Genomic DNA, 13,983 nt, shown 5'->3' with positions numbered 1-13,983 from the left:
AGGCCCCGAAATGATGGCAATGGTGAGAAGCCCACCCACCAGAGCTAAACAGACATACTACGAGTCTGGCAGTTGCATTCTAGTTCTGAAGCGTAAGAAGTCTGAAACTGAAATTTATGCCATTAAGATCTAACATGTATACTCTACTGATATGCCTCCTTTCTGCATGATAGGTCACAATACAATATGAAATGGAAGCCAACAGAGTAACCAAAATACCAGTAAAGTCACTGCAAATGTTTAAAGTCTGCAGGTGTGCACCCCCCACAATCCCACGTAGAAATACAGTAACAGATGGCCTGCAGCACTCTCAAATGGCCTACAGTCCTCTGTCTAAGGCACACGCCTCACCCATAGTGCCAATGTACAAAATGTCAGGGGGTACCAACTAACAACCTAACATGGTAAACAGAAAACAAATGCAAGGCAATGTTGACAAATGCCAGTAGCATGCCCCCCCCCATGACCTACTGCAAGGACTGTGGACCAGGCCATAAATACTACTGGGATAAAGGCCCAGTTATAGGGATACCTCTGAGATATTGCTTACATAATGTTAGGAAGAGGAGAGAATAACAGAGGGGGGTGTAGAAGCATGGATGTCATGGAGTGTGTGAAGTCTGAAACTCTAATGTCTGCCCATACTACTCCCTGACTGCAAACCCATGAATTAATAGCCACAAAACTGCTTGTAAACTACAATGTGAAGGACCAGATATATGAGTCCTGCCTCTGGATAACCTGGGTGTATCTGTACAGCTGAGAGATATGGCCACAGCAGGATATGGCCATTCCGTGAAGTTGATAAAAGCACAAGGAGGGGATCCTCAGCCAGCATGCTAACAAGGTGCTGGACCATTTACACAGAACCAGCAGTCTATTGTCTGTAGCTACCCCTCCACAATGACAGGTGTGTGCCAGAATGTGTAGTCTATATGCCTCAGAATATTGGGCACAGCTTCATTCATCTTGTATTTCCCTGGTAAATAACTATGAGCAAAGAATGATAACTGTCAGTAGTTGATGACTTGATACATCACAGTGTAAAACAGTACATTTGTCAGAAAATCTATGCTACAACTAAACATATCACACAAGCAGCACAGACAGCAATAGTTACAGTATCCCCAACATGTTATGCCCATTGTGTCTCCATATTGGCAACCTATCTACAAATATCCTGCAGAAACAGTTTGCTAGGTGTAGCTGTAGCACACAATACCCTGAACTGGATTCCAACCCTCCCTGGAATGGATGCACACACTCAATATAGAAGGTCATACTGGGCATGCTCATAGGTTCATAGGTTCATAGGTAGGTACTAGACAATTGGCCCTAGGGCCTATATAAGTCTAGCCAAAAGGGTACCCTGGCTTTCGCCACCCAAGAAAATTATTTACCTGTGCCCCTGTCGAGCAAAGCCACAGAAGTGATCCTCAAGATGAATTTCCTATTTCTCATCCAATCATCAAGATTTTTCTTGAAGAGTGCTAATGAGGAGCTTTGTTTGATATAGATAGGTAGTTTGTTCCAGAGTATGGGAAGTCTCTAGGACAGGAATCTATCCCTCCAGCATGTTCCGTTTATTGTTGTGACAAGGTTTAGGTCCCTAGAACGTGTAGCTCAGAGGGATTGGGATTTCTTTAAGTGGACCATGTCCAACAGCTCTGGGATTTATATAGCTTTGTATGCTAGGCAGAAATTGCCTCTGTGTAGGCAATATGCGACGGAGTAAAGCTGGAGATTTTTGAAATAGTCTGTGTAGGGCATCTGTTTGAGGCCAGTAATCCTCTTTGTGAGGTATTTCTGTGGCCTTTCCCATTGTTGTAGATGTCTTGTGAGGTACATTCCAAAAGGGGCATTGTACTCTATAATGGGTCTAATGAGTGATGGGTAAAGGGGAACAATGACCTCTTTTTTCCTGCCATGTAGAAGGATTTCCTGACTACTGTGGCAATGTGATTATCAAAGGAGAGACTACTGTCCACTTGTGTCCCGAGGTCTCTTATTACACTTTCGGTGTTAAGTTGACTACCACCTATGTGGCAGCTCATGGGTTCAGAGTTTTTACCAAAGGGGATGACAATGCACTTTTTGGCATTGAGCTTGAGGCCTTGGCTTTGACACCAGGCATCTGTCTCAGTGAGCCCCTTTTGTAGAATATCCACATCGTTAGTGGTTTAGATTATGGCTCCTAGTTTGCAGTCATCTGCGAACTTCATTAGCCAAAGACCTTCTGTGTTAGCCTGTACTTCAGAAAAGTAGATACCAAACAGGAGATGATCCAGGACTTAGACACTGGTCTGAAGTCGGATTTGGAGTCTGCTACTTTCACCGTGTGGGTTCTGTCAGTGAGCCAGTTGGCCACCCATCTTGTGACATAGGGATTTATACCTAGTTTAGTGGGTTTATCTATAATTCCAGAGTGTGGGATGGTGTCAAAAGCCTTGGTGAGATCTAGATAGGCTGTATGAACCACCTTACCCTTGTCTACGGCTTTGGTGACTGTTTCAAAGAAGTCTATCAGGTTTAGGAGACATGATCTGCCTTTTACAAGCCCGAACTGGGTGGGGTCCAGAGTTTAGAGATTACCAATGCATTTTTTTATAAATTCCATGATGATACGTTCCATGGCCTTTGAGACCAGGCTCGTTAGTCTAATGGGGTGGTAGTTCCTGGGGTCCGTGGTGGCTCCCCCTTTGTGGAGTGGGATAACCATCACTGTGTGCCATTCAGTGGGCACAAAGCCTGAGGTGAGACTATGATTGAACATGGTGCTTAGGTGGGGTTCTAGTACATTCTGTAGTTCATGTAGAAAGCAGCCTGGGATGTTCTGAGGTCCCATGGATGCTGTGTTCTTAGCTTTGGAGAGTGTGTTTTTTACCTCTGCAGCCGTGATTACAGGAACTTTGCATTATTTTGGTATAGAGATGGTCCCTTTAGGGGGTGAGAGGGGGTAAAGTTAGCACTGAACCTATCTGCCAGGATGTTGATAATATCAGGAGGTTCTGTACATTTAGTGCCATTGTGCTGTAACTCAGAGCAGATCTGAGTGTTGCCATTGGGATTCTTGAAATAGCTATAGAATGCTTTGTGGTTGTCTTTAGAATCAGTGGTGATTTTGTTTTCATAACGAGCTTTGGAAGATTTTATGAGGGATCTCAGCTTCTTACTGACCAGGGAGTTCCTCCAATCATGGGATTTTACTCTTTTTTTGCAACAGTTTCTTTCTTCTGTTGTAGAGTTTGTTTATGGCAGGGGACTACCAGATTGACATCCCTTTTTTTGGAGGATAGCATCTTGGTTCTGTTAGGGATAGCATGATCCATGCACTTGTGTAAGTGCTTATAAAGTACATTTGTGTAGGATTCAGCAGTTGTACCTCTATTGTCTGTCTGCATGGGTGTCATGAAGTTTGCCACTTCAGTCTTAAGAAGCGTAAAGTTAGCTTTGGAGAAATTTATTACGGTGGTTTCCCTAATAGGGGTGGGGGCGGGATGTGGATGTCTACAGTGATTAGCGTGAGGTCAGAACTGACCAACGAGGAATTGATCTCTGGTGTGAAACACCGGTCATCCATGCTGGTAATGACCAGGTGTAGGATATTGCTGCCCCTGGTGGGGGTGTGGATAAGTTGATCCAAGGTGTTGAAATTTATGAATTCCAGAAAATGTTGAGCAAAAGAGTTGGTACATGAGTAGTTTTCCCAGTTAATGGTGGGGTAGTTGAAATCGCCCATTATTAGGGTGCTGGGTTGTACCCTAATATTTTCCAGTGTATCAAGAAATGAGGAGTGGGAATCCTGGGGCAAGGTGGGAGATCAGTAGCAAGTTGCAATTTGGATTGCGGTCTTGCCCAGAGTTAGTTGCACTTGGATAATCTTGGATGCATTATGCTGAGCAACTAGCCTGGAGGTATGGATATCATTAATGAATATGGACACACCTCCACCTTTAGTGTTTGCTCCTACACTTAGACAAATGAAGCCCATGTCTGACAACACAGTGGACTACAGATATTGGTTATTCGCAGCTGTCTGTGCACACACACACCAAATTGTACACCATTGATACTTCACACACACACATTTGATAGGAATACTCACCCATATCTAAGGCCAACATAATATAATATGTCAAACATACACACACAGAGATGTGGGGAAAAGAAAGACAGACAGCGACAGAGAGAATCCCATTATGAGACCTTTCCCACCAAGTACACATCCTATTGGCTTATATCACATGATGTGCTGATGTCATTCACTGTAAAAATACCTTTGGTTAGCCCTCAGCCCTATAGTCTCAGTGGTGTCTGTGATAACTGTGTAACACTACAGAAAAAATAAGTATGTAGCAGTTGTAATCTCAGTCCTGTCAAATGTTAAGTTGTGTGTGAGTGTGTGTGTGTGTGTGTGTATTTTTTAGATGAATGTAGTTGAGGCCATTCACACTCACTAAACTTCCCTTGCCTCTCCCTTAGCACTGCTGCTGATGTCACTTACCTTCAAAGATACCTTTGGACAACTCTCTAGCATAGACATGTCCAACTTGCGGCCTGCGGGCCGCATGCGGCCCTCAGAGCTCTTCCATGCGGCCCTCAACCTCTAACTGCAACATTGATGCATGCATGCCCCAAAACACTTTTTTTTGTTTTGTGTTTTTTGCTCCCGTGACCTGTAATGCTAATGTCGGTGTGCGTATGTGCCAAAGCACCCTTCTAGTTTTGTTTTTGAGCCAAAAAAGGGTCAGTGTGTTTACGCCATTATTTTGCGCCGAACAATCAGTGTGTGTGTATGTGTGTGTGTGTGTGTGTGTGTGTGTGTGTGTTCTCGCTGAAGAGGGACTCATGTATGGATTTGCCACTGTTGCCTTTGAAAGGGACAGCAATTACATGTGTTAATAGGTAAGTATGAGTGAGTGCATGCATGAAAGTAGAATTGTGTGCGTGAAAGTAGAAGAAGTGTGTGTGTGTGTGTATGTGTGTATATGTGTGCATGACTGAGAGAGACGCATGCACAAAGAGGCTAACAATGATCAGTCTACCTACTGAACACAAACAAGTTATCTCACAAATATATCATACATTAAGAGTATACTTTCATTAAATTGTGGCTTTTCCTGACAGGGAGAGTGTTGTATTGAACATGAACTCATTGTCTTAACTGTATGGATTTTCAAAGAATGTCTGGATTTTTGCCTCATCTTCCAATTTGTGTCTTTTGCTTAGGAAATAAAAGTAGTCATCCAAGGTAATGCAGTTCCAGGGAGTAAGAATGAGACAGCAGCCTAGGGTTAATGGGTCAGTAGTGGACTATGTGGGACTGTAGCATATAAAGTTGTATTCTTTTTTCAGACAAACAAAAAAGCACCTAGTACTGTTTTTTCATTGGTGGGTTCTAAGCAGTGGTAGATTGGACAACAGTAAGCATAGCTTTGGCGGATCATCAATACTGGCAAATCAAGTGGGCACAATGTCATTTTTTAAATGTTGGGGATTTTAGTGTGTATGTGAGTGCTTATGTGTTGGGAGTGCTGCAACAGTAGATGATTATTAAAGACAGAGACTTACGGACTGTGGAGAATATGTTTCTTTCAAAACCTAATACTTGGGTACGCATGCCAGAAGTAGATTTTTTAAGGCATAGCTTCTTGCCATTTACAGTGGATGGATACTTACATTTAATGGACAATGTATTAGCGTGGGCCTGTGGGGTTCTGAAGGATGCCAAGTCTACCACTGCCAATGTCTTGTAAAGTGACCTGAAAATGGATATTAGGATGTTACTGAAAAAATATAGTAAATGGGCTTAGAAATATAGTTTAATTAAACAAAGTATACTTTCAATTTACAGGCCATAATTTAATTTATTTCAGGTAGTCCAGATACTGGTAGATTGTATACCATTAGATTTAATTAGGGAGAGCTGTCATTCTGGGAAAACAAGAACCCTAGTTTCAGTGAAAGCTCTGTGGTTGCTTGCAGGTAGGAAGTTGCCGGATGTTGATGCAATGTGTTTTATTTATTATTTTAATGCATTTGTCATTTCAAAGCATGGTTTTCTTTGATGCAAAAGAAGGCAGGACTGAATGAGCCATATAATGCTTAACTGACAATGATGGGATAGAAAGATTATAAGTGATGTATAATGTTTGCAGCTACAGTTGTTACAATGGTGTCTGTGATGCATAACTATTTTTGGGCCTGTGTCCCACTTTTATTTTTCACTTTGTCCAGATTTCTTGCTCTAAGATTGAGAGGTATAGTTCCATACTAAATCAGAAGTTGTATTTACCTTGGAAGACTTTTTGGCATAATTATGAAAAGCAAAGCCTTTTTAATATGTCTGCTTATTTCCAATATAAACTGCCATGTAACCTTGCAAATAACCTTCTTATTAAGCTACTTTACTTCTTTTGGAATTGACAGGTATGATTCAGCTGTGACTTTGATTTCTTGGAGCAGTCTGTGGTTTACATAATCACAATAACTTTTCTGTGTTTCTGGGTGTGTAATCAGTTTAACAGATTTAAAGATGTTTTCCAAAAATAAATAAATATATCATAAATAAATAAATAATCCTCTCTACACTTTGAGCTATTGACAAAGTCTGGGAGTTTGTTTTTTTTCAAAAGCGAAGGTCAGCATTACAGCTCAGTAAACTGTCAGTCTGTGAGTAACTTCTGCACAAATTAAAATGTCTGAATGTCAAATGGCTTTAGACTGGAGGGAAGTTTATTTTTATTTATTTTATTTTATTTTACATTTGTTTACTGGGAAAGTCCCGACTGGAAACAGGTCCATTTTCAGCTGAGGCCCGGGGAGAAAAGCTCCAAAAATAACACAAAACAATATAATACAATACATGAGAGAGAGAGACAGCAAATTATGGATGTAGTACTCATACAATATGGCAGAGATTAGATTACATCTTGCAACAGTGAGAATCATTGAGGTACAGAATAAACTTAAAAACATTTTTTTACAGTTATAATTACAGCAAGGCAAATATCAATGAGTAAAGTTTTTAGGAGAAAGCTGTTTGTACATAGCTGAAGCTCTGAACCTGGGGAGTTACACCAGTATGTAACATTATAGTTTATGGTTTTCTTGTTGATTTACTTTTTGCCGAGCAGTTGTTTGTTGATTTATTGATGGTCCTTTTGGTGGTGGGAAATTACATGGATGAATCCATCTCTATTATGATTTTTTTTCAGATATTTTGACTTCCAGACAATTTCATTCAGTGAGTGGGTGTCATGTGATTACTGAGGTTGCCTATTTTACAAGTAGGGGCTTTTGTGTGTGTGTGTGTGTGTGTGTGTGTGTGTGTGTGTGTGTGTGTGTGTGTGTGTGTGTGTGTGTGTGTGTTTGTGTGTGTGTGTGTGTGTTTGTGTGTGTGTGTAATAGAGAGAGAGATTTAATATGTATACTGAATATAATTTTGCAAATGGAATTTTTAGTTAAACATGCCCCTCTTCTTGGGCAACTAGACTTGAGTAACCAATATTAGATCTTAGCCATCCAGCTGGGAAAGGTTAGTATGTGGATTTTCCATCTAGTTTGATGAAGGCTATGCTACTTACCCAAGGACTACATTTATGGCTATCCATCCAGCCATCGTGTTGCTGAACTACATTGTTTGATAATGAGAGGAGCTTTTTACAGAAGTTGAAGGTTTTTGTGTCAAGAACCTGTCCATAAAAAGTGGCTTGTTTATGTTGCAGTGAAGGCTGTGGTCTTTGTACTGAGCGTTTTAAGTATAACCAGTATTTCTGAGGTAGAGGAAGTCTCTTAAGGCAGGATCTTTCTTAGCCTGGAAAGCAAGCCAATGATGACATTTATAGGGACCAGTGAAAGACAGAGGAAAGCAAGAAGCTTTTTAGTATGTTTGGATAACTAAGTGAACTTAGTCCTTTGACCTTTTTTGTCAGAAATGGTTGTAGTCTTTCTTTTGGCAGGGTGTTTTGCTGAGGCACATGCCAAACGGGGCATTGCACTCAATAATGGTTCTTGTAAAGGAAGAATACAGGGATGTTATGACCTCCTTGTCCCCGGATGAGGTACCCTTACTAATGAAGTGGGCCATGTAAAATGCTTTCCTTACAACGGAGACAACATGGTGGTCAAAAGCCAGGTTTCTATCAACCTGGGTGCCCAAGTACCATACGACTTACTGAGTGCGTACAACATTGTTATTAATGTGATAATTTGTGGGGACATCACTCTCCTCAAAGGGGTTGATGATGCATTTTTTGACATTTAGCTTGAGGCCAAATTTCTGCACCAGTTATTTGTTTGGGTGAGACCCTCTAGTAGCTTATTCAGAATTGTTTTATTAAGTCAGTAATGTGAATTATTTACTTTATTGCAAATTTGTTGGGTTATTTTTGTGGATTATCGTATTGTAGGACTGCTGATGTTGACATTTTACGTAGTTGGACTGCTGGAATGGTTTTCCCAGTGAGAAATGCTAGTGCTGTCGTGAATATCTGTTTATTTGTAAATATATATATATATATATATATATATATATATATATATATATATATATATATATATATGTATATTAACTAAGATGTTAGAGTTAACTGTTAGATTAGAGAATTAGAATTAGAATGAGAATTAGAATTTTAAGGCAAATATTAAATATTACATTTATTCATTGTTCAAATGCACCTACAGAACAGCCATGAGGTCCACTGTGGTCTTACAGAGCAACGAAAGAGTTAACTATATGATATATTTTATATGCGGCCCCAATACCATTTCTGTTGACTCAATGCGGCCCCGACAAGCCAAAAGGTTGGACACCCCTATAAGCTCTGCGGTGTGTGTGATAACTGTGTGATACTATAGTTTAGCATACTAATTAGGTAGGAGCTCTAATCCAGGTCCTGGCAACTAGAGTGTGTGTGTCTTTATAGAGACCTGATTTTGTGATCATTCACATTTACTACACTTCTCTTACCCCTCATTTAGCACTGCTGCTGATGTCACTCATCTTCAAAGATACCTTTGGACAGTTTTCCAAAATTTAAGCTCCATGGCACTTGTGATAAGAGCATAATGCTATAGTGGAGCAAACTAGTTATGTAGGAGTTCAAATCCTGGTTCTAACAACTCTGAAAATGTGTTTGTGTGAGAGTCTGTGTGTGTCTTTGTAATGACCTGATTTTGTGGTCATTCACACTTACTGCACTTTCCTTACCCCTCCTTTAGCACTGCTGCTGATGTCTCTCACCTTCAAAGATACCTTTGGACAGCTCTCCAATTTATAAGCTCTTTGGCGCTTGTGATAACTGAGTAATACTGTAGTATGCTAAGCTAGTTAGGTAAGAGTTCTAATCCTGGTTTGGCAACTGTGAAAATGTGTGTGTTTGTGTGAAAGAGTGTGTGTGTTTTTGTAGAGACCTTATTTAGTGGTCATTCACATTTACTACACTTCCTTTACCGCTCCTTTAGCACTGCTGCTGTAGTCACTCACCTTCAAAGATACCTTTGAAGAGTTTTCCAATGTGTAAGCTCTGTGGTGCTTGCAATAACTGCATAATACTGTAGTGTTCCAAACTAGATAGATAGGAGTTCTAATCCTGATTCTGGCAATTGTGAATATGTGTGTGTCTTTGTAGAGACCTGATTTTGTTGTCATTCACATTTACTACACTTCCCTTACCCATCCTTTAGCACTGCTGCTGATGTCACTCACCTTCAAAGATACCTTTGGATAACTCTTCAATGTATTAGCTCCATGTCACTTGCGATAACTGTGTAATGCTGTAGTGTACCAAACTTGTTAGGTAGGAGTTCTAATACTGGTCCTGGCAACTGAAAATGTGTGTGTGTCTTTGGAGAGTCCTAATTTTGTGGTAATTCACACTTACTAGACTTCCCTTACCCCTCCTTTAGCACTCCTGCTGATGTCACTCACCTTATAGGTATGTTTGGAGAATATTCTACCTATAATGTCTGTGGTGGATGTGAAAAATGTGAAACAACATAATAACAATGACTATATAGGCAAGGATTTGAATCTCATTCCTGTCAGGTGTTTGTGTGTGTGTACCTATATATGTCCATACATTAAAGATTTTGGCCCCATATACATCCAGTACACTTCTTAGTGCCTGACTTTAGCAGATATCATTCACCTTAGAAGTACCTGCTGGCAACCTTAAACCATGTAAGGTTGACGTTGCATGTGGTAAATGCATAACCATAATGGTCTGAAAATACAGTTAGATAGAGGTTTGAACCTCACTCCTGGCAAATATAAATGTATGTGTTGGGTAAAATAATTTGTGAAATCTGTCACCCACTACATCACCCAATGCCAGTATTTACAAGGGCCGGTGATGTTCCTCACCTTTTACGTACCTTGGGCCAACATCAATCTTATAAGCTCTGTGGCACATGCGATAAAGGCGTAACACTGTAGTAGAAATACATAGCTAGTTAGGGGTTCAAAACTCAATACTGGCCAGTGTGTGTGAGTGTGTCTGTCCTCAATATCCTGTGGGGGTGTTAGTGTGATTGTGTAATAACAGGATCCATTGGGGGTGGGTTTTGCAAAATTATTATATTGAGTGCCTAGTATATGTCCCAACATCCACATTACAAGGCCAATGGTTGTCAAACACCATAGAGGTTGGTGTAGACAATCCACAGCCCTAAATGTCTAGTGCCATGTGCAATGACTATGTGACAGTATGGATTAGTGAACAATATAGACAAGCTTTCTAATACTCAGAGACCACTCTCCACCCACAAATCATACACAAACACACTTGGCTAGGCAGCAACCACTATATCAGTAGTTCTACTGCAAATTGCCTCATGGATAGCACCCATGGTGTGATTGCAGTGGACTACATGCCTGTTGACCACAACAATGCCACTGACATTAAAAAGTACTTTGATGTTTTACATTTCCTGACTGAGTGTGTGTTATCCAGCAAGTAAAAGGACATGGCACTCTGTTCCATCCCCTCAGTAACCAAATTAATGTATACAGTGGCCCTTTTGCCATGTTCCCACTGGACACATGCAACAACTGTAGAGTCTGCAAATGTAGCCCACAAAGGGAATACCATACTTTATACACATGCCCTGTATGGGCAGACTCCAATAACTCTGATGAATCCCCATATCATACTGTCTATGTAGGTGAAATCACTACCTCAGTTACATAGCCAGGTCTCACCAAATGAGGTCAGGAATGCTACTTCTGAAGATACGAATCTGTCCACACATCATGCCCGAGAGACCCCAAGCACACTTCCACACTTCAAAGAACATGCATGTGGGGCATGTGTATAACCCAAACACTGTCCATGTTATGGAATATAAATCACATTCATGTGAAGCAGTAGACATCACTGGCCATCCACAATAGAAATCTGGATGACTGGATGGGGAATATAATACCCACCCCTGGGAACCACTTCAGTGACTATACTCCTGAGCCACAATGGGGACTATTTTCCTGTGGCTTGATGCCAGGGTATTCCCTTGGGCTAGCATGGCTTGATGCCAGGGTATTCCCTTGGGCTAGCCTTAAAGAACCTTCAGGCCCATTCACCTACTACACACCTATGAAGCAATGAACCTATGGATCTCAGTATTGGCAAGTGTGTGTGTGTGTGTCTGTGTGTGTGCGTGTGTGAGTGTGTGTGTGTGTGTGTGTGTGTGTGTGTGTGTGTGTGTGTGTGTGTGTGTGTGTGTGTGTGTGTGTGTGTGTGTGTGTGTGTGTGTTAATAGTAATCTCAGTGTGTTTGGTTGATGAATATCCCCTGTGGCTGTGGTGATTAGCAATCAGAGATGTGTCCAAACCACAACACATACCATTCTCCATTCTACAACAGATGTTGTAAATCAACATATACCTATGTACAAGACTCAGCCCTATAGTGAGGCATATGCAATCACTGTGTTACAGACTGAGGATTTCCGTGCACATACTATACCCTGCCTATGATATGGTGGATGTGTTACCACACTGCCATACCACATGGTCTTGCTCCAGGGTCACATCCTGGTGACACACAGATGGCTGGAATGGAAATGGGATACAGCATGTGAGAACACATTCATTCAGCACTTCACTTGTGGAGGAGAGAGGGGTAAAGCTGGCACTGAATGTATTGCCAAGACTGTGGCCAATATTGTTTGTGTTAGGATAGGTATTAGCATTGTGCAGTACCTCACAGCACTTGTGTTTAATGCTGTGGAGGTTGTTGATGTAACTATCAAATGCTTTTGTGACTGTCAGGGTCTGCTGCATGTCTGCCATCATAGATACCTGTATGGGATTCCATGAGAGATCCAAAGTTGTGTTTGAGGTTAATAAGGGAGTTCAACAGTCATGGGACACCACCTTTCTCTGCAACAGTATCCTCTTTCTGATGTACACTTTAGTACACTTTAGTAATGGCAGGGGACCATCACATTGTCTCCCAGTGTTTGGAGGACAGTGTCTGGGATCTGTTGGCTCTGTCTACTACCTTGCATTCATGTACATGTTTTACAGTGCCTATGTGTATGATTCCACAGTAATGTAGCTATTTCCCATTGCCATGGGTGGAGTGAAGACATCCACCCCTGTTTTCATGGCTGAAAAGTCAGCTTTGGAGAGGTCTTGCAAGATGGTTACCTTTGTGGGGGGGGGGGTGGCTGACATGTTGAATTCCATGTTGATTACAGCATGTGTGAATCTCACCATGCAGGAATTGGTATCTGTGGATGAGCAACAGTCCCATATTTAAGTAGTCAACATAAGTCAATGTTGTTGCTTCCTCTACCAGGGGTCAGTATGAGCTGGTCCAGGCAATGGAAATGATGAATCCCAGAAGTATTGGGCCACTATACTGGTGCTTGGCTACTTTCCCCAGGTGATGAAGGGGTAGTTGAAGACTTATACTATGTCAGTGTTGTGTTGGACGATCATAGATGGCAGGGTATTAAGGAATGTGCATTGACAGTCTAGGAACAAAGATGTGGACCCATAGCAGGCTATGGTCTGGATTGCACTATTACCCCCCAAACAGTTGTAGTGGAAGTATCTCCAATGCATTATGATGGGATACTAGTCTGGAGGTGTTCCTAGCCATAATGAATATAGAGACAACACCACCTGTGGAGGGGTGGTGTGGTCCATGTTTGGGGGTTGACAGCTATAGAATGCATCCTAGCCTGATACTGCAGGTCTGCTGTCTGCTGCTGTGAACCACATCTAAATTACAGCAGACATGTGTCATCCACTCCAACAACTACTATGAGTGACTACATCCTGACAGTTAGATGTCTACTGTTGAGCAGCATGACCCTTAGATTGCATACATGTGTAGCAGTTATGGTGGTAATAACATTAGGAACACTGCCTAATGAGGCATCATAGGGGTGGCAAGACACTTAGCCAGTACCTGGAAACACAGTGGTGACAGAAGTAGGACATCTGTGGCAAGTCTTTGGGTTCTGTCAATCATGTCATCCCAAGCAGAGAGGTTCTAGATCCCCTGAGAATTACACATAACATGTATGCCAATGTTGCAGTCAATCATCTGTTGATAGTACCGCAACATCAGTCTGGGTGACAGTGGTGCACTGCCCAGGGCTACTGACACACCTGCCTGGACCACATAATCAGAGAGTTCAACCATGTCTCTTGTCATGTAGTCCAGGGAGGTGTGTCCCAAGTCATTCACACCCACATGGATACAGAGTGATACTCATAGTTTTTGTGGAGTGCCATGACTGGCTGTGTCATGTGCTGGATGCTGGCATGTGATAGATATTTGTTGTTACCTACTCCATATTCACCTTAGTGAGTGGGATATGTGTGTGCCTCAGTAATGAGTTACCCATGATCACTATATTGTGCAAGGTGGTTAGCCTTAGGCTCTTAGGTGGAGGAGCACACTGTGTAGGTTAAATATGTGTCCCTTGGCATCTGCCATGTCATGGTGTCTGAGTGGGTGTCTGTCT

The sequence above is a fragment of the Protopterus annectens genome, chromosome 3.part0 (genome assembly GCF_019279795.1).
Source record: "Protopterus annectens isolate FY-2018-M chromosome 3.part0, PAN1.0, whole genome shotgun sequence".
Lineage (NCBI taxonomy): Eukaryota > Metazoa > Chordata > Ceratodontiformes > Protopteridae > Protopterus > Protopterus annectens.
Note: the sequence above shows the minus strand (reverse complement) of the source record.